The 20,724-nt window shown below is 42.5% G+C and overlaps 1 pseudogene; it reads left to right on the top strand.

The window, feature by feature from the left end:
* The first annotated feature begins 7 nt into the window (after nt 1-7).
* Nucleotides 8-1,447, top strand: LOC144542392 (gametocyte-specific factor 1 pseudogene; annotated as a pseudogene).
* The last annotated feature ends 19,277 nt before the right edge of the window (nt 1,448-20,724 follow it).

Raw genomic sequence — 20,724 nt, forward strand, 5'->3', positions numbered from 1 at the left:
ATCAGAGATGTCGACCACCTTCAGGTTTGGATCCAGTAGCAGTCCTTGCAAGACTGCTGCAGAGAGGATACAACCCTGTACAGTGGAGGAGACTGTTGAAGGAGAAGTGTGACCCCAACAAACTCCTGCAGTGTCCCTCTGACAAGAACCACCAGATCCGGGCCTGCCGCTTCCCTTACCGTCTGATCAAGTGCAAGAAGAATGATCCCCAACTGGCCGGTGAACTGAAAACCTGTCCATTAAATACTCGCCACCTGATACCCAAGCATGAGCTGATACACCATACTTCCAGCTGTGTGGACAGAAGATCTGTGAGCACTGAAGACTGGGGAAACGTAGAGGGGCAATATAAATGGCAGGTTCCCATCAGTACCCGGACAAACCCCAACACCAGTGAAGACTGGGATCCAGAAGCCGATGATGCTGCTGCTCCTTTTGTGTGGGGCGAATCTACATCCTTGAATCAAAAACCGGAGGCAAACCCCACCAACAACCTCACTCCTAGTTTCGAGCACCCAATACTCTCCCATGGTCAATTTGTAGGCTTTGATTTATTTGGTGGAGAAGCCTCATGTAGGTCGGCTGCATGCATGTGTGGATATTTGTTTTAAATATTTGTTCTGAAGAAGCACAAGCTTGACGAATCTTATCTGAGCTCAAGTTTTAATGGAAAATGTTTTGACCAAGACCTTCATTTATGTAACAGTGCACCCAGGTTTCCCCATATTTTGCACATCTAGATGGCAAAAAGCTCACTTTTGTGTCCTTGCATTGATTTGACGAATACTTTGCAGACTTAAATGCAAGAGTATATTGACATTTTTTGGCAAGTGACACCTCATTGTGTCTTATGTCAGATACTAATAAAAGTCATTGGCTTTAAAAAAATAAAATAAAAATGTCACTGTTAGTTTCTGCAAAAACCGGAAACTAGCTAGCGACCTAGACTAGCTGGTTAAAGACTATTGATGTGCACGACTTAAACCATGATGCACGGGGCAAATTTCTGGGAGTCTTTGTCTAAATGTTGACTAAATATTATCACAGTTATTGGATGTAATATCATTAGATCCTACCCTATGAATCCTCCTCATCATCCTAACTGAAGGTGTGAAGATCTGCACCGAGGGGAAACTTGGCTCCGTCCGTCTCTTCCCTTCAGGGACCACTGGAAATTACTTTGTCAAGCTGCCACCTCTTCGCTGTATTACAATTTACACTACGAAAATCCACTATCACTAACACCACAGGTCACAGGAATCACATTGATTGAGGTTTACTAACTAGATATGTTTGTTTTGTCTTAATAACTTGAAGCCCTTGTTGTAATTCTCTCTGTTTTTTGTTAGTCTGGGAAAAAGGAAACCGACCTGTCAGAGGCTTTTCCAATTGTCTGTCTTGATATGTTGTTTATGCACATGGGAAATAAAATAGATAATCAATGCTGTGTCAGTGTGTCACAATTTACTGTTTGACTGCTTTATATGGATGCTCTTATACCACAATAATAAACTATTTATGTAGCACTTACTGTATCTAAAAATACAATTTACAAAGTGCATTAGAAAAAAAGAGAAACATTCCACATTGAACAACACAAGATTTTCAAACATGCAAATAGTAAGTTAACACTAAAGCAAATCTATAAAAAAAAAATTGTAAAACATAATTTTAAAGATGAGACTGAATTAGCCAGTGTAAGTTAAGTAAAGGGGATAATTTAGTGGTTTTGTCCTTGTTAACACGATCCACGATCTTATTTTGTAATGAAACATTTATGTGATTATTATGTTTCATACCAAATTTTGGAAGCAAATGCCATGTTCAGGAATGTTATTTATCTCCCATTAGTTCCTGTTTTGTAGTTTTGTGTTATTCTGATAACGCCCCTGCCTCGACCCTCACTGTTCCTCTCTAACATGAACTCTACTCTGCTGACTGTTGGACAAGTGAAGCCAAATAATGTGATACTTTATTTATCGCCGATGGGAAATCCCCTCTCCCCAACGAATCTATGAACCCCAGTGTTGATACCTGCCGAGTCTCTGCTCTCTCTCGACACTCCTCCTCTTCCTCCCTGACAAAACAAAGAAAATGCCTAATTTCTGTGCGGTTCTCTGCTTGATATACTATGAAATTATCTATTTTTTTCCCCTTTTACATCATAGTTTGAACACAACTAACAGCATAGAAACCAGCCTGGTGCTGAGACCCATTTCATTGCTTTTTGATTTGATTTGATTTATTTGATCATTTTAAAACAAGTTACATATATACAATATAATGTAATCCAAGACTTATTTCCATTGTGGTCCTCTAGTCCAAGAAAGTCAATATAGTCAATATAAAAACAACAACAGACCAGTAATATACAAATACTATATGTCTTATACATTATAGACGATGCAGCAGAACAAATTAACTTCTTCATATAATCTTACACTCCTATAAAATACATTCCTTAAACTTCTGTCCATAAAAACTGTAAGCTGCTCTGACGTACTGTAGGTGTAAATGTGTTCAGGTTGTGTAATGGCTTGGTGCTTCTGCCACTGGGAGGCGCTGTGTGATAAAGATGCACATGCTTTCTTGCGAGAACCCCAAAATCCTTTCCATGTATTGCTTCTGAATTGTTTAAAAAAAATGCAGCATTTGTCTCCTCTTACAACTTTTTTTTTTTTCCTGCAGAGCTCCAGAACAGATTTTAAAGTAAGGAGGGATTTAGAGGTGTTGGAACACAACCGGTATACTCAGTGTACTTTCTCATACAATTATTAGGGATGAAATATGTACTATTATGTTATAACACCCCCCAATCCTTATGTTTCCGTATATTAACACGCCTCATAAAATCAAGTTGTGGTGTGACTCAGACAGAAATGGCCTCAGTTGCCTCCTCCTGTGTGATTTCTATTAGGAAAAAAAAAGTTGTGCATGTCCAGATGTGTAGGAGGCAGAGAAGAGAGGCTTTCTGCTTGAGTTTGATGCTTTAAACTCCCGGATCAGTCAGACACGTCACCAGCTCTTAGCTCCCAGTATGAATCACAAAATCATGACGCAGACGATCCCAGGCCAAACCAGGCCAAACCAGGCCAAACCAGGCTGAAGCAAATGTCACATGGGCTGGAAATGGCCGAGGTTTGGCCACATTTGATGTGGCATTTTAATTCTGGGCCAGGTTATGATGTGCAGCATATGGCCCAGATATTTCTTTAAACTTGTGAGCCATGTATTGTTAAGCCATGCTATCGCTGCCACCCCACCAGGTTATTTTCACGATAGTCTCATATGTTATAGTAGCCCAAAGGTGGGTGTTGTGATAGCCTTTGACTTAAGTTTGCTGAAGACGTTTTTGTTTTCAAACCCAGCATGAATTTAAAGCTGCAACATGGAACTTTTTGTCATCAAAATAACATGAAACGTAATATTTCATACAGTATCAGTCTGTGAGTTCAAGCCTGTGTCTCTCGTTTGCCTGAAATTGGCTTTTCAACAATGTTTGGCTCGTTTTGGGGCGTGTACCATTTCCTGTGGGCGTGTCTTATGGGCATGGCCGGCGGTGAGCCGGTTGTGGCTACCAAGGCGAAGCTAGCAGCCGCAGGGCAGGAAGTCACAGCAACAACACCAATAGTGGAAAGCAGAAAGAAAAGAAAGAGAAGTCAAGCTAAATGTGTGGCAGACCCGTTCAAACACACTGTTAACATCGGCATTTGTTTCTTGTGATTAACTGTTTCTTTATTTACAGAACTTTTGAGAAAAAAACAAAAACCAATATAAAATCCCAACTGTAATCATACGATCTCGTCGTATAACCAATAACCTATAACAAGATAAACAAGCCAATAACTTCCTTAAAAGAAATGTGTTTTTTATTTAAAGGGTTTCACTGTAATGCCACAATCCTCCAACATTTAAATTAAAGTCTTTGCTTGCCATCCCTCAAGCTGCTATGACAGACAGACCCGTACCCCCCGGCCCCCCCGCCCCCGTCCCGGCCGGCCCGACCCGTGCGCTGTCCCCCTGCACCACGCCCAGCAGCACGGACACCACCGAGGCGTAGAAGAGGCTGGCGCAGCAGATGTAGAAGGTCCAGCCGAGGAACTGCAGCAGCTGGGGAACATGCTCTTCAATCGACACCAGGAAGGAAATCAATGCACCGGCACAGAGAGCAGCTAGAGAGGGAGAGGGAATCATAATATCATAATCAGGGAAAAACAGAAGCATAATCAGTCAAATGTCAAATGATTTGTATTGTGACAAACAAAAACGCAATGCTGAAAATGCACAAAATAGGACATATTAACCTTTTGAAGTTGCATATCGCCGGTGATAACAAACAGCCTATTCTCATATTTCTGATACATTATTTGATATCTTTTTGATATGTTGCATATTTTCACAGTTTGTGCTGAAACTAATGATACCATGCATTAGGGTTAAAAACTGTTTTTTAGCTGGTAAACAAAGGCCAAATTCAATGTACAGCAAAATCTCAAAAATGACCTAGACTCCATAAAATACTACTGTTTGGATTTTTTTTTGTTATGTTGTAGCTTTTTACTTGAAAATACAGAAGCAAAGTGATAGAAAACTACTAAAATATGATGATAAAACACAGAAAATAGGGATGCAAATTGCTCATTTGCATCGATGAGATAAAAACCCCAGAGGCCAACAGTAGAAGACTGCGGTTGAACTCCCAGGTGTGAACGTGTGAAACTGTATGCATGTGAATCAGGGTGTTGCTGGACTAGAACGTGGTGCTCAGTCAGCCTCCCCTGGATAATGAAGGTTTAAATTGTTCCACTGTAGTGAGTTCAGTGTTGTACCGGAGCTGATGTTGAGCAGCAGCGCGGCGACGGCCCTCCCCCCCCGGGTCAGAGCCGGTCTGACGCTGAGCGCAGCAGCCAGCGACAGCAGACTGGAGCCAGACAGAAACATCCAGGACAAGCTGTAGGTACCTGCATGTAAAAAAAAAAAAATCTGATTTCATACCCAGTGATGGTGGTTCAGATACCCAGGTCTCTGGATCCAGACTTACCCCTGCAGGCCTGGAACTGAATACGTTTTTGTCATTCACTTTATCATAAAATTAGTAGATTTTCATTATTTTTCATGGGACTTTTTACTCTTTAATGCTGGTGTGCAAGTTTTTTTTCCAAATTACATACACACAAAAACAATCTCTGGCAGCTTGAACTTAAAGAGACCCTATTACAGGAATTATGTTCAGGTGAGTAAATCTAAGGTTATAACATTTTCAAAACTTTATCCTTTTTCCAGTCAGTTTCAGATTAACTCCAGGAAACGCATTACGACTGGACTTGGTCCTGATTGGCTCTTCACTAAAGAATTACTGAAATCCGTCCAATCAGGTCAGTTTGCAGCATTTGAACTGCTCCACTGGGGGTTAAGTGCCTTGCTCAGTGGCTCCTCAATGTTAGTTACTGAGAAAGGGCAAAGTCATTCACTTTTACTGCATAGATTTTTCAAACGGTGGGCATTTTTCCAACACACAGGATGAGATGCAGCTCTCCCCTTGTGTTACTCCTAAGTAGAAACCTGGCTAGGAAGGGTAGTGGATGAGAGCTGATGTGTCACTGGGGAATATCAGTCTTTATTTTCACTCATTTTCACCCATTTCACAGCCCCTCCCCGCTGCTGGCAGCACACAGCGGCTCCACTGCTCCCAGCCAGTCACTCAGTCTTGTCAGCGATGCCATTTAAGCTCCTGAAAGGTCATTCCACCCTGACTGAACCACAACACTCTGCTCTGCCCTGCAGCGCTCCATCCATCCTCAGGAAAAGTCACTTTTAAAGGACGTTTTCGTGGCTCTGTGTGCTGAGGTGCACACACTGTCTAACTGTGATCCAACAGTTTCAAATGTAAATGTGAATGTTTTTGCTGGCTGAACCACTGCTGCACTTTTGCTGCATCCCTAAGAGACATTGTTTAAAAAAGTTTTGCTTTCTGTTTTCAGCCGTTGGAAGTTACAAAGAATGGTGTGCTGACTTGTGAGTTCAGAGACACTTTAAAGGGGCACTAAAAAATCATCACTTTTAAAGGATGTTTTCATGGCTCAGTGTGCTGAGGTTTGCGCTGTCTAACTGTGACATGAGTTTGAATCCAACAGTTTCAAATGTAAATGTCCCACTTTTTGCTGGATGCTCACTGAATTACTGCTGTATATTTGCCCTCTTTTTTTAGCCATTGGAAGTTGCAAGGCATGGTGTACTGACTAGTGAGTTCAGAGACACTGAAAGGGGCATTAAGTAACCCTGGTTCCAGACTCCTGAATCGCGTCCCGCCCACTTTTCAGATTTTGTGGAGCGATTCAGAGAGTCTGCTGTTTCCCTCGTCAACGGCTTGTTCTCGCTCTGAGAAACAATCGAGCCAATCAGAGCCTTTCCTGGCCGGACTTAAGATTGAACCGTTCGTGCAACGGTTTTTCATTGGCGTTTCGGCAAAATAAAGTTGTTGAAATCATCCCCTTAACCAACATAATGTCTTTGCAAAAACAATATTTTTGTCAAAATAAACTGACATTCTTGGGTCAGTTGGTAAATGTCTGGCTAATCATGGATGTAGAGGCTGACTGGCTGCAGCATCAGTGTGGCTGAAGTAACGTCAGAGCAGCCGGATACGTCAGTCACTAGTGATTGGTTCAGGGAAAATCCACCCCCACCCCCCCACACACACACACACACAGAAAACAGCTAACAAGGAGGAAATCTCAGGCTGAATGATGGAGTGGGAAAGAAATGTCAGGCTAGTCCTGTAGTATTGCTGACCAATCGGCGGGGAGATTTTGTTCCAAAACAGAATACAGGCCGGAAAGTGAGTTTTGAAAGCCAGAAATCTCAGCAACTGGCCGAAAAATCGTACAAATTGCCCTTTAAAACATACTGATTTGGTTCTGATGTACAGCAGTGCTAATAGATGCAGGACAAATACATGAAGGAGAACTTCTACATTAGCTATCACTGTACAAAAGGGGGACAGATGTAGAATAAATGCATGAAGGACGTCTTCCACAGTGGCTACAGCTTTATCTTCCCTGTCGCTCTCTGCTGTCCAGTAGAACAGAAACGCCATAAATCATAATCTCTGTAACCAAAAAGGTCCCATAATGCTCCTGGATGCTTACCCACCCAGGCCGGGAAGGTGGTGCAGCTGGAGAAGCCTTGGTAGGAGTCACAGAGGGTGAAGAGTCCCTCGCTGGCCCCCTCCCCGTCCCCCTCCCCCTCCCCCTCCCCCTCCCTCTGGACCAGCCACTGAGGCGAACACAGACACACTGTGTACAGCACAAACTCCACAGATAACAGGGTAGACAACACAGTCACTGGGTTCCTCATGTTACCCTCCCCCACACACACACACACACACACACACACTCCTCAGTGGTTTTGCTCCTCGGTAGTTTGAATGATGATGGATAATGCTGCTTAATTCTTCTGTGGAGCTGCAGTCTTGTTTGGTTTGCTCCAGATGGTCGCTGGTTTGAATCCCTGGAAAGGCCGAGGAACGCTCGCTCCCCGTCCTTCTGCTTCTACCGTCCAAGAGCCTTTGAGCAAGGCACTTCACTTCACCCACAGCTGCTGCAGAAGGCTGTGGTCAAACTGGGCAGCTCCCAGTGTGAATATGTGTAAGTATATAAATGTGAAGCAAGGCGGAGCTGGAAAAGACCAAACCTTCCCTGCATCAATACAAACTTACTGTATATTTAATGAAACCGTCGTCTCCTTGACTACCAGTATAAGTGACGGAGGCTAATATATACTATATTTCCGCTGGCAAATATTGCTGTGTGCCGTATCACAATTGGTATAATTTGTGTAATATACTGAAGCAGACCAACTCAAACACAGCCTTGTTTGCTTTTATCATTGGAGCTGGTGCTGACCGGCGGGTTGCCGTGTTGAATCCACGCTCAGCGATGAACTTTACTTAATATCCTTTGTGCTTTAATTTTCCGTTAAATGAAAACACAGTGGGACACAATGTACCTGAGCCAATATCCAGTTCATGCAGATTTATTAGTTTATTCAGGGAAAGTTGACTGAGCGCACACAGCATCACACTGCTTCACACTCACGTTCATTTACACACGTTCACACCTGGGATCTGGGAGGGGAAAGTTTCTGCTATCCCTCGTTTTGAACTGTGCGACTCTGTTTATAAATGAGATTGTGTTTGTTTCTTTCTGTCTCTCTGTATCTACCCCTCTCTCTCTCTTTCTGTCTCCCTTCCTGTCTCTCTGTCTCCATCTCTCTCTCTCGCTCTGTCAATCCTTTTTTCCATCTCCATTCGTCTATCTGTCGTTCTTTATCAGTCTCTGTTTCTGTCTGTCTCTCTCTACCTCTGTTTCAGTCAAGCAAATTTTAAGTACATTTTTGAAATGGCATAAAAAGATGAAATGTGAATTATGTGCAGTGGTTTCCATCAGCTGGGTTGAAATGAATAAACATGCTTTCTAAATCTGGAATAATGTAAAAAAAAAACACCAACGAGAAAAATTGCAAATCGATTATTGGGCAAGTTGATATTGTTTTTGGTGTCAGCTAGTATTGGCCATATTTCATGCTGTCTGAATACACTTGGTAATATTCTAATGCAGCAACTTTATACTGTATATATAACACTTTATACATGGAGGCCAGATATTTTAAGAACAGGTATTTTGCAGAAACAACAGTCCAAAGCCATTATTTATCCAACAGCTGCGTTTCAATCTCTGTTCGTCACTTTCATTAATCAGAGAAGAGAGGATACAGATGCTTCTGTTTGTTGACGTTGCTCTTTGGTTTGAGGTTGCTGCTTAATGAAAAAAGAAAGATTTCCAAAGCTCTCTTCAGGCAAAAGTTTAAAAAGCCGTTACTTCATGCCTACTTTCATGCAAATGCACTGGAATTGTTTCTAATATGGTCTTTTCAACTAACCATGAAATAAAGGCTTTTTATTTTTTTTTGCCTGCAGAGTGCCTTGGAACTGCTTTTTTCATACTTTCTTTTTTGACCAAACTTTATTGAGGAAATGTAGTAAAAGTTGCCCTTTCAATTCAGCTTTTCTGATTCAATAAATCATATTTCACCCTAAAAATACTTGGATGGAAATGCAGCTTCTGTCTCTTTTTCTATCAGATTCCCTTTTCTGTCAGTGACTATATTTTCTTTCTATCTCTTTCTTTTTCCGTCTCCTTTTTTTCTGTCTCCTGTTTCTGTATCTCTCTCTCCCTCTTTCTCACTCACATACCTACCCACTCACACACATACACACACACACACACTGTCCTGAGCTGACCAGCAGCAGGTAGTGTGTGTGTGTGTGTATGTGTGTCTCCTGGGTTGGGGGTGTGTGGGGGTGTGTGTGAGGTGGAGTTAAGGCTGTCAGATCCTGTCCAACGTGCCAAAACCAACACACCCATCAGCAGGAGGTTCCCAGCCGGCGGGGAAATGTGCAGATTGACTGACGAGAGCAAACAGTCCGTCGACCTGCGGCTTCGTCTTTCTGGAACTCTCTGCCTTTTAGTTCCTCTCAGTTCAACTTTATTATCCTGTTTGGGTGGAAATTCATTCAGGCATTTGTCCATAACTCAGACCAAAATGCACACAATATAAAATGCAATGTAAATACATACGGTTAATGGAATTAAATCCCGTTCCTCTGTCAAATCATGGGGGGAATAGACTCAAATAGAGGTTTAGGTTTAGTTTGTTTAGTTATTATTTAGTTTATTTATTCTTTTAGTTTCAGTTTAGTTTATATTTCGTTTATTTATTGAGTTTCTTTGCAGATACAAATGATAAAATTGAAGAAAGGAGAGAAAAACATTACAAACCTTGTGGGTGATGAGAAGAAAACACAAGGGGATTAAAACATCTAACACCAATAGAAAAGAGGAGAAAAAACAGAAACCAGCTGACTAGAGTGTTACATCATACTGGTTGCATGCAACTATATAATTATCTTTAGCTAGATAACCTAAAGTAACAAAGGGGATAATGTTGTTGAAAATAAAAAATGGACAAGAGAAAGCGAGTTGCTCTGTTTGCTCTTGAAGAAGAGGATGAGCAGCTCATGCTAAAGTCAACATTACTCAACCGTGGAAACTAGAAGAAGCTGCTTGCTTTCTTGCAGGCGCTGCTAATTTTGTCTCTGTCTGTCTTTGCAGTAATGCGTGGCTAAAGTTGAGTCATATTCAACTTGCAGGCCCAGAATGCACCACGTCCAAAACACCAGGCACATAGTTTCAGAGGAGACACGTGCCTGCCTGCCTCCACCAAGCCGGTGAAAATAACTGGGGAAAAAAAGGCACAGTGTGTTCAAAAAAAAGTGTCCTATGTGATCACAGCCTCATAGTGGTTCGGTTCTGGAGTGAAGCATCAGATAAACGGCTGCAATAAAAAACGTGAAAAGTCATAATGGCATCAGCAAAGACAAAGTACAGGAAAAGAGTGACGGGAAAGACGGGCAGCGAGTCAAACATCAGAACAACACACAGCCAGCAGGAGTGTGTTGCTCTGGTTTCATCTGTCTTGTTTTGGCGTGTGAGAAGATGGCTCGGGGGTTTTTCTTTTCATTCCAGCGCTGGAAGAGTTCCTCCGGTCTGGATCGGATACTTCAGATGGTTCAGATCAGACTGGAACCTGTACAGACCGGACCTGGATGTGGATCTGCCTCGGTATCAGCAGCATCTTGTTTACAGTGTTCACCTGCAACGAGATGCACATCGCACACACACACACACACACACATGCATGCATACACACACAAACACAGGAGGAGAGAGAGAGAGATTGAGCAGATAGAAAGAGAGATGAAGTGGGCACATATAGACTTTCAAAAACACACATCCACACACAGATGTAACACACACACACAAGGCTACTATACTCCTATACACACATACATTCACAAACATGCATGCATGCACACTGCTCACACTTGGGCACACAAACACACACACATACACACACACACACACACACATGAAAAGAGAGAGACAAAGCAGAGAGAGAGACAAAGACATCAAAAAAGTGTGTACACACTCTCACACACACACACACACACACACACACACACACACAGCTGGTGCATGTGGACAAACAACCCATAGCATGCCACACACACACACACACACACACACACGCATACATGCACCCTCCTGGTGCACAAGACATTCTTGTTGCAATTTTATAGACTTTCTTTTTGTTTTACCCACTTAAAAATAGTTTCTAATGTTATTATTTTGTTTTATTTTCATTTTTATTTTATTTTTTATGTCATGCATTTATTCAATTTTTAACCACTTTCTTTAATGTGTTTCCCCATTTTTTCTACTTTTTATATATTTTCCTATTATTGTTTTAATGCCTCCTCATGACACATTTATGCTGTAAACTTTGCTTTTAGATTCTATATAAATAGTTTGTTATTATTTGTATGTATCTGGTCTTATGTGTTGGACTCTGCTGGGAGAGTGGAGGATTTAGTGTCTCAGATCACATTGTACCAAGGCATGTGGGCCAAAGACAGCCATAGGGAATGATTAATTACATTAATAAGGCCTAAGTAGAGCTGTAATGTCAGGTTTGGCCCCGGGCTCCGGGGCCGGTGTCACAGTCAGGACTCATTAAGACTACATCAGCAGCTTTGAACCTGCTAAACTGTGTGAAATGTGGTTTCTCTTTTCTTTTCTGTTCCGGACTGAAACATTGTGACATTTAACAGCCTTTTGACATTTAGCAGTCTCTTCAGAGTGGCAGCATCGCCCAGCGAGCCTCTGCTGCTGCAGCTGACGGAGATTAAAGTACAGATAGCTATTTAAAGTTCCTAAACACACTGAAGCATGTATGTACCTGCATGCAACACAAGTAAAGGCAGGAGTTTTATATCTCCTGATGTCCTGAAGATGCATTCCACTCACTCTAAAAAGCAAAGGTTCTTCTGAGATCCAATAAACACCTTAGGGTTCCTCACTTGAAAAGAAAATATAAGGGTTCCTCCAGTTAGAGGTCAGGGTTCATGAACCCTTTATGAAGGAGTTCCTCAAGGAACCCTCTGGGGTTCCCCTCTGCTTTCAATCTGCAGAACCCCTAGAGGTTCCTTGAAGCCCCTTTGTTCTTTCCAGAGTGCATGATGAGACCTGACCCAGGCCGTCTGAGGCCGTCCTCAAAATGTTGCACTTAGTTGTAATTTTGAAGTATGATTTATAAAACCAATACTTTTTTCTGCCTTGATTTAGTATGATAAGAATCCTGAAATACATCTATTACATCTATCTATGATCTATCTATCATTTATTGTTGTTTTTTCTTTTAATTGTATTAGATGGTTATAATCCTAAACTATCCACTGACATGAAAAGTCTGACTATAATGAAAAAAGGTTGCTTCACACTAATAGCCTTGATATGGAAGAATGCATGGTGAATTCAGTTCACCTTTCATCTGATTTTCTGAAAATGTATAGGCCAGCATTTTAAAAAATAATGAGAGAGGAAGTGTGGCATCAGAGATTAATTGGTCTAAGAGCACTGTAGAATAGAATAGAATAGAATAGAATAGAATAGAATAGAATAGAATAAAGTCAGTTCTAGTGTTGTAGAGGAACCATGTGGTTAAGGAATTAAATCAGGTGGAAACTACAGTAAACAGTATAAAAACTGTAAAAAGAGTCCTAGAACTCTGTGTAATATTAGATTACATATAATTCATCAGTAGCACCATCCGTCTGTGTCAGAGCAGCCCAGCGAGCCGAAAGCAAAGAGAGCGATGAGAAGCGACGTAGAGAAAGAGCCGAGCAGAAACACAAAGACGAACAGCAGAAAGAGCCAGAGTCGAGAGAAGCCACCCCTCTCCTCCTCCCCTCTCCTCTCCTCTCCTCTCGTCTCCTCCCCTCTCCTCTCCTCTCCTCCTCTCCTCTCTTCTCCTCCTCTCCTCTCCTCTCGTCTCCTCCCCTCTCCTCTCCTCTCCTCTCCTCTCCTCCCCTCCCCTCTCCTCCTCCCCTCTCCTCTCCTACTCTCCTCTCCTCCCCTCCCCTCTCCTCCTCCCCTCTCCTCTCCTCTCCTCTCGTCTCCTCCCCTCTCCTCTCCTCTCCTCCTCTCCTCTCTTCTCCTCCTCTCCTCTCCTCTCGTCTCCTCCCCTCTCCTCTCCTCTCCTCTCCTCTCCTCCCCTCCCCTCTCCTCTCCTCCTCTCCTCTCCTCCCCTCCCCTCTCCTCTCCTCCTCTCCTCTCCTCCCCTCTCCTCTCCTCCTCTCCTCTCCTCTCCTCTCCTCCTCTCCTCTTCTCCACCTCTCCTCCTCTCCTCTCCCCAGCAGCATCCTGGTGTCTGAATTGATGAGCGTCTGTCAGTGCAGCAGCAGACGCTCCGCAGAACCAATTTCAGTCTCAAGGATGTTCCTCTCGTTACCGCGCCTTCGCTTTCATCTCCATCTGCAGAGCGGCATTGACCTGCGGTTCAAAGACACAATCCTTCAGACTGTTGTACTGCACCAGAAATCACTCTTTGTGTCTCTGTGTACATATGAGTTCAATCTACCTTCAGTTCATCAATCAATATCTCTAAAAAGTAGAGGATCGAGTCTGCTAAAGTGTTATTGTTTTGTCAACCAAGGAATTAAAGTAATAATCCATGACATTTTCATATAAATAAATGTCCATTTTGCGACTCTCTATCACCGATTGCTCTATTCAACAGTGATCCGACCTATATCCAGTTCATAAAGCTTCTCCACTGTCTGTTCTAAACAGCCGGTGTCTGGTCGCTCTTTCCTGGGAAAAATCCTCTGCCGCACAGGAAGTGATGCGTTTTACGTTTCCGGTTTGTTTGGAATAAACAGAAGGAGAAGAACTGGGTAGTTAGCATGAGCAGTGATAGCCACCATGGCTGAACAGACAGAGAAAAGAGAAACTCAAACTGCAGCAAAAAGAAAATCCCAGGGAAAAGACGACAGCTCATCCAAACACCAAATGTGGCACTGCCAACTCCGGAGAAGAAACCGTCCTCCAAAAATGAGGAAGAATCAGAATCAGAAATACTTAAGAATAAGGGTGGATAAGGATGTTTGTGGGGAGCTGGAAGACCGGTTGATAAACTCACTATGTAGTGTTCACCCTAGCCGATATAATTGCAATATTATCTACGTTTCTATGATTCGATATCGATTTTTATGCATGTATTTCATTTTTGAGCATGATCTGCCTCGTTAAACTTGAATATTACATTATCTATACCGGGCCAGAAGTAATCTGTCGCTAGTTAACAAAATCCTTAAGTTCCACTCCTGATTACACAAATATCAATCGTCTACTTTAACTATTATATTTAACTGTTTTTATCCCTTTAAAAATATAAATTCTAAAATACAGAATCATGGGATCACATTTTGGGCAATTTCTGTATTTTTTTTTAAATCTTTTTCACTTATATTTCCTCCGACTCTTAAATCTTTTAGACAGATTGAAATCCTTAAACATAAACTGGGCGTGTTTCTGCCGGCGCCTCAGCTCCTCTGGCCGGGAGTCAGACGTGTTCTCAGTCTGATGAGACGCAGCAGAGGCACAGGTCCGTCCTCCAGCCTCACTTTTATACGAACAAACTGATGTTTTAAAGCTGAAAGCACTTTAACTTTTTACTGCGCTGCACGGAGCTCCAGCCTCTGATGTATCCAATCGGGATGTGTGTGTGTGTGTGTGTGTGTGTGTGTGTGTGTGTGTGTGCAGTCCCAGGACGGGAGCCAGAGGCAGTACAGACTGTCTGTGCTGCGTGTCGGTACAGTCTGTCCTTCCTCAGCTCAGTGTTACACGTCACCAGACTGCTGCTGTCTGCTGCCTCACTCCACTGTTTTAACCTCTGTCTCAAACAAACTGCCTCAATTAAGGGAGTGTTTAATGAAAATCTCCTTAATACCTAATGCAGGGCTGCAGTCAAGACCACCTTAGATGAGTCCAAGTCAATTCTAAGACCGAGTCCTGTCATGTTTGAGTCCAGACCAGGTCCAAAGAGTGTCAAGACCTGATCAATTGAGTCCTATTCAAGACCAAAATAGTCAATAAACACTGTATATGTCTTTCCAAATGTAAAAAATAATGCTTAAGGGGTTTCTTAAAGGAAAATTCCCCCTTCAGATCCTCTTCCACTGTTATATATCATCAGTCTGTGATGTTCAGTGCATTCCAGGAGTGTTGGAATTTACTTTTGTGGTGAACGCACTTTCCCTCAACCTGCCTTGTCGACTTCTACCGCAGTTAGTGATTTACTACGTTTCCCAGAATGCCTTTCAACAACCCTAAGAGAAGGGGTGTGAACTTGTTGCTTTCAATCACAGGTGGGGTCTGGGCAGATAAATACTACAGCCAGCTAGCCAACTAGTTCATGAAAACTGGGACGTGTCTGTGATCTCGGCCACGCCCCTTACTCAAAACCCAACCTGTCTCTCTGCTGCATTGCATTCTGGTCTCTCTCCTGCTCCTGTGGGTGGAGAAACTGGTCTCTCTCCTCTTCTACGATGGATTTCTCCCTGTATGATTGTTGAACGTCTCTCGGTGCAAAATGGCGGCTCTAGAAAGAAGCCCTCGCTCTTTGATTCTGAGGGACTGACACCAAAACCTGATGTTTACCGCTGATGTTTTACATCCTGAAACATTTTCTCATATCAAACTCCACTGTAGCTGCTGGAAACATCTGGAGGTGACGTCATGTTGTTTATGTGTGGCCAGTTATCCATAAGAATAAGAAAAATACACCAAACAAGAAAATGGGCCCAGAAATGCAAGATGCATCACCAATAACAGTTTTTTTTAACATTGATAAAGCTGGGGTGGATTTTTCCTTAAGTACTTTCACAGTATTGATATGTTCTTGCAATGCTTTTAATAGGTAAATACACAGGTTCATACAATGGGAAAAGTTCACTATAAAGTGTCACCAAAGGTTGAAGAAATACATGTTTATGCTTTGTTGTCATCATGTCCCATGAAACATCTGTAGCACGAGACTTATTTTAGAAAGATGTGTTTTTTTTTCCAGTTTTAAACAGTTCAAGTGTTTTCCAGGCTAAATCAAAGCATATCCCAGACAGTTTAAATATTTGAATCTATTTTTAACTCTTTTTTTTCTATTTAAGAGGAAGGCAGCTCTTTTGCAGCTGGCTCTACCTCTGAGATGATTTGGAAATATATTGTTCATGGATGACCATCATGCCTTTGTGCCGCACCGCGGTCCACTTCCCATCTCCTTAACAATATAATATGTACTGTCATTTACTGTCATGTACTATCAGTGGACAATAACATGGAGCGACCTGCGGTAATAACAGGTTCTGTCATCACCTGGACAGATTTAGCCCGACCGCAGGATTTATTAGTGTCTTCCTGAGTCGCCTCACCTCCTGATCACGATGTTTCCTCTCTCTGATGGTTTTTGGTCGGGTGTTGCGGGCGACAGCGTCTCCCTTACAAATCCTTACAAACGTTGGCCGAAGCTTTGCATGAGATCCCGGCGGTCAGGCGGTGAGCTCATCTCTCTGCTGTGTGTCGGTGTAATTACAGGCTCCAACTATCAATCAGGGCTTTGTTGCTGTGTGTGTGTGTGTGTGTGTATGTGTGTGTGTGTGTGTGTGTGTGCGGCCACCAACCCAGACTGTTTTGAGGAACGGCTAAATCACAGACTTCCCTCGAACAAACAGACATTTATGTTTCGGCCTGTTGCGTTGGAGGCGTTCAGCTGAAGCTCTGATCCACAACAGCAGAGTGAGATTCAACTCCTAGATCAGCAGCATTACAAGCAACCAAGACATTTTACAACACTGTGTTTATACACATGCCTATATATATACACATATAGCAGATGTGCTTATACATATCTATATACAACACAGATTTAATGTCTATCTGCTGCAGTGTTTTTCCTCTGGACAGTTTCCTGCACATTCTCTGTGTTGAAATTATCAGCAGCATACTTTTGCATAACCCCGCAATTGGTTATATTCTATTGTACTGCTTTTTTTGTTACATTTTTATTGATTCATTCTTTTTACTGTTATTATTTCCATTGTTTTTTATTGCCTAGTTAATATTCTATTCCATGCTTATATTGTAGTTTTCTTTTTCTACTGAATGCTGAATCCTACTACTTTTGCTGCTGCAACGAGCCAATTTCCCAGAGAGAGTCAGTAAAGTTTTATCTTATTTTAGTGTGCATTCAGGTGCTGCTGGGAAAGTCCGGCATCCAGGACTTGTGTTGTATTCACATGCTATTTTATCAGAAAATCAAACGATGAACGAATGCAGACGGTGCTGCAGCTTAACAAGCTAATTTAACAAACTTCATTTAAACAATTGTAGTTATGATGGTTAGTCTGGCGAGCTACAAACATACAATACAGCTGCATGTGTATAGAAGTGTTTTCTTACTGTTGACTGACACAAAACTAAAGGTCACAATTGCATTATAACTCGGAAACTTGGGTCACAAAACTTTGACTTCATCATCCGACTTTCACATGAATGCCGTTCATGTGAAAGTAGTTTCCTATATATCTGATAGCATGTGAACGCAGTGTTAATAAGGAGGTCAGGGGTCAGAGGTCACAGCAACCAGACGGTAGATGGAACAGATACTCTTGTGACCCTGGAATGATCATGGATGATAGAGAAGTGCTGGGAAAGGAAATAAGAAATAGGAAAGAGACAGTGAGGATTTTCTTTCCAGACCCAAAAACAAATAACTTCTGCAACTGACGTCTTTACACATCGCTTCGGCAACACTTCACAGCAGTTACACAGCCAATAATAACTTTTATGCGGACCTTGTGATGTTTATGCGGTTCTTATTCAGTTTCATTCTTGAGGACGCAGTGCAGATTTCTATTTCTATTTGATTTCTATTTTGGCGAGCCTGAACAGCAAACATGTCATTTACACCTGGAGGTATTTTCAAATCAGCAAAAATTCCCCGAAAAAAAGAGCCGTAATTTATTTCGGGGGTGGGCGTTTTATAATGTTTGCCTCTGCTGTTGTTGTGTGTCGAGGAGGAAGAGGAGGAAGAGGAGGAGGAGAGGAAGAGGAGGAGGAGGAAGGCTAGTTTGACTCAAAGCAAAACATCTATCAAACTGAAAAGGCCTCCTGTCCCTCCTGCACAGTAGTAATCATTTTAAGAGCCGGTGTGACTTTATGGAGGAAATAGTGGTAAAAAAAAAAAAAATACCTTTGATGTTTGCTGTTGGGTTTAACTATTTTCAGTCGTTTGCTACCTTCCTCTGCCCCCTCCCTCTCTCCCTCTCTCTCTCTCTCTCTCTCTCTCTCTCTCTCTCTCTCTCTCTCTCTCTCTCTCTCTCTCTCTCCCTCTCTCCCTCTCTCTCTCTCTCTCCCTCTCTCTCCCTCTCTCCCTCTCTCTCTCTCTCTCCCTTCTGGACTTTAAAACACACTGTGAGGGATGAAGTGTACTTTTCACATGCAGGTGAGCCTGCAAGGCAGCGAGAGAAGAAAAATCGAGGAGGGAAAAATGAAACTCTTAAAAGTAAACAGCGATCAAGAAGTTTAAAATATAGCTTGAGTCGTATAACTCTCTGTATTTCAATCTTTGTCTCCGCTAAATTGGATTAGAAGTAATTCTAAAATGAAGTGTTATCATTTATGAAACTGACTGACATAGAACTAAAATCAATTGAATAGATGTGTTTCAGTGTATGATGCAGATGCGACACATTGATGCTAAATGACAAATATCCATTGAACTGAAATAATTGAACTATACACTGCAGTCAGACACTTTTTAATCACATTTTTGTTCATTTGATCTGTTTCAGTCCAGCTGATATGAAACCAAACAAATTTGTGTCAGCTGGATTTTATCTTAATAGTTTTTTTTAATAACCAAGAGGGTCAGTTTTAAAATGTTTTGAGTGTGTGACGTGGCTGCAATGTCTTTCATATTTCATATTTCATAATATTGCTCATGAAGACTGAAGGGTTTGTGTGCATATGTTGATATGATGGTGATAATATGGTGGTATTATAGTGATATTATGGTGATATTATGGTGATTATGGCACTTGATGTGGTTCATCTGCAGAGCTGCAGACAGACAATTTATCCATAATTGTAATTCTAGACTTCATCCTCAGCTGCAGAGAGACAACTGCCACGTATACAGAGAGAGAGAGAGAGAGAGAGAGGGAGAGAGAGAGAGAGAGAGAGAGAGAGACAGAGAGAGAGAGAGAGGGAGGGAGGGAAATAAAGGGGAGAGAGTAGGGGAAAGAGAAAGAGAGGGAGGTAGAGACAACGGTGAGAGGGAAGAAGAGGAAGAGAGGAGAAAGAAAAGGGCTAGAGAAAGAGAGAGAATGGCGAGAGAGTGTAAAAAAAGGGAGGGAAGAAGAGAAGAGGAGAGAGAAAAAAGAGAAAGAAAGAAAGAAAGAAAAGGGAGAGAGAAAGAGAGAGGGGAGGGGAGAGAGATAAAGGAGACAAATGGAGGAGAGAGGGAGGAAGGGAGAAAGAGAGGACAGATGATGTGGAAGGAGGAGAGAAAAGGATAGAAGGAAAGAGACAGGAGACATGGGTAGAGACTGAGTGAGAGAGACAGAGAGAGAGAGAGAGAGAGAGAGAGAGAGAGAGAGAGAGAGAGAGAGAGAGAGAGGGAGGGAGGGAAATAAAGGGGAGAGAGAAGGGGAAAGAGAGAGGGAGGTAGAGACAACAGTGAGAGGGAAGAAGAGAGAGAGAGAAAGGGAGAAAGAAAAGGGCTAGAGAAAGAGAGAGAATGGAGAGAGAGTGTGAAAAAAGGGAGGGAAGAAGAGAAGAGGAGAGAGAAAAAGGGGAAAGAAAGAAAGAAAGAAAAGGGAGAGAGTAAGAGAGAGGGGAGGGGAGAGAGATAAAGGAGACAAATGGAGGAGAGAGGGAGGAAGGGAGAAAGAGAGCTGATGTGGAAGGAGGAGAGAAAAGGATAGAAGGAAAGAGACAGGAGACATGGGTAGAGACTGAGTGAGAGAGAGAGAGAGAGAGAGAGAGAGAGAGAGAGAGAGAGAGAGAGTGAGAGAGTCCCCTGGTGAAACTACACCTCCTCCTCTTCTTTCACCTCCTCCTCTTTTTCTCTCCATCATCAGCTGGACTCCGACTTCCAGGCAGAATGGAAAATGCCACGTTGCATCGCAGCTCTTTTCTCCTCCCTCCCTCCCTCCCTCCCTCCCTCCTTCCCTCCCTCCCTCCCTCCCTCCATCCTTCCCTCCTTCTCTCCCTCCCTCCCTCCCTCCCTCTCTCCCTCCCTCCCTCCTCCCATCCAGCTGTTCCTCACATCAGCTCTGTTCTGCTGTGTGGGAACAGACAGGAGCAATCCAAAACCCCAGCCTGAACATTTCCATAACGGAGCGTGAGGAATGGATTTGGGCTGGATTGCTTCTGTCTGGTGGCAGACGGCAGACGGCAGGTGCTGCAGCCTGAATCATGAATCATGAATCATGAATCATGAATCATGAATCATGAATCATGGCTGATGAGGGAAACCTTCCAGAGGCCCGACCTTTTTCTCTGGGATCTCTGGAGAACAAAATGTTTTCACAGAGTTAAAACTCTCCAAAGGAACCCAGACTGAAGCTTAAAATCAGAGCGGTAATTTGTACATCAGCAATATAATATTCCAATACTTCATTGATCAGCTGTAGGGAATACATAATATACAAATAGTCTAACAGCAGGGTGGCATAAGCAGTGATGTAGTAGTAAATTAAAAGGA

Source organism: Centroberyx gerrardi, chromosome 16 (genome assembly GCF_048128805.1).
Source record: "Centroberyx gerrardi isolate f3 chromosome 16, fCenGer3.hap1.cur.20231027, whole genome shotgun sequence".
NCBI lineage: Eukaryota > Metazoa > Chordata > Actinopteri > Beryciformes > Berycidae > Centroberyx > Centroberyx gerrardi.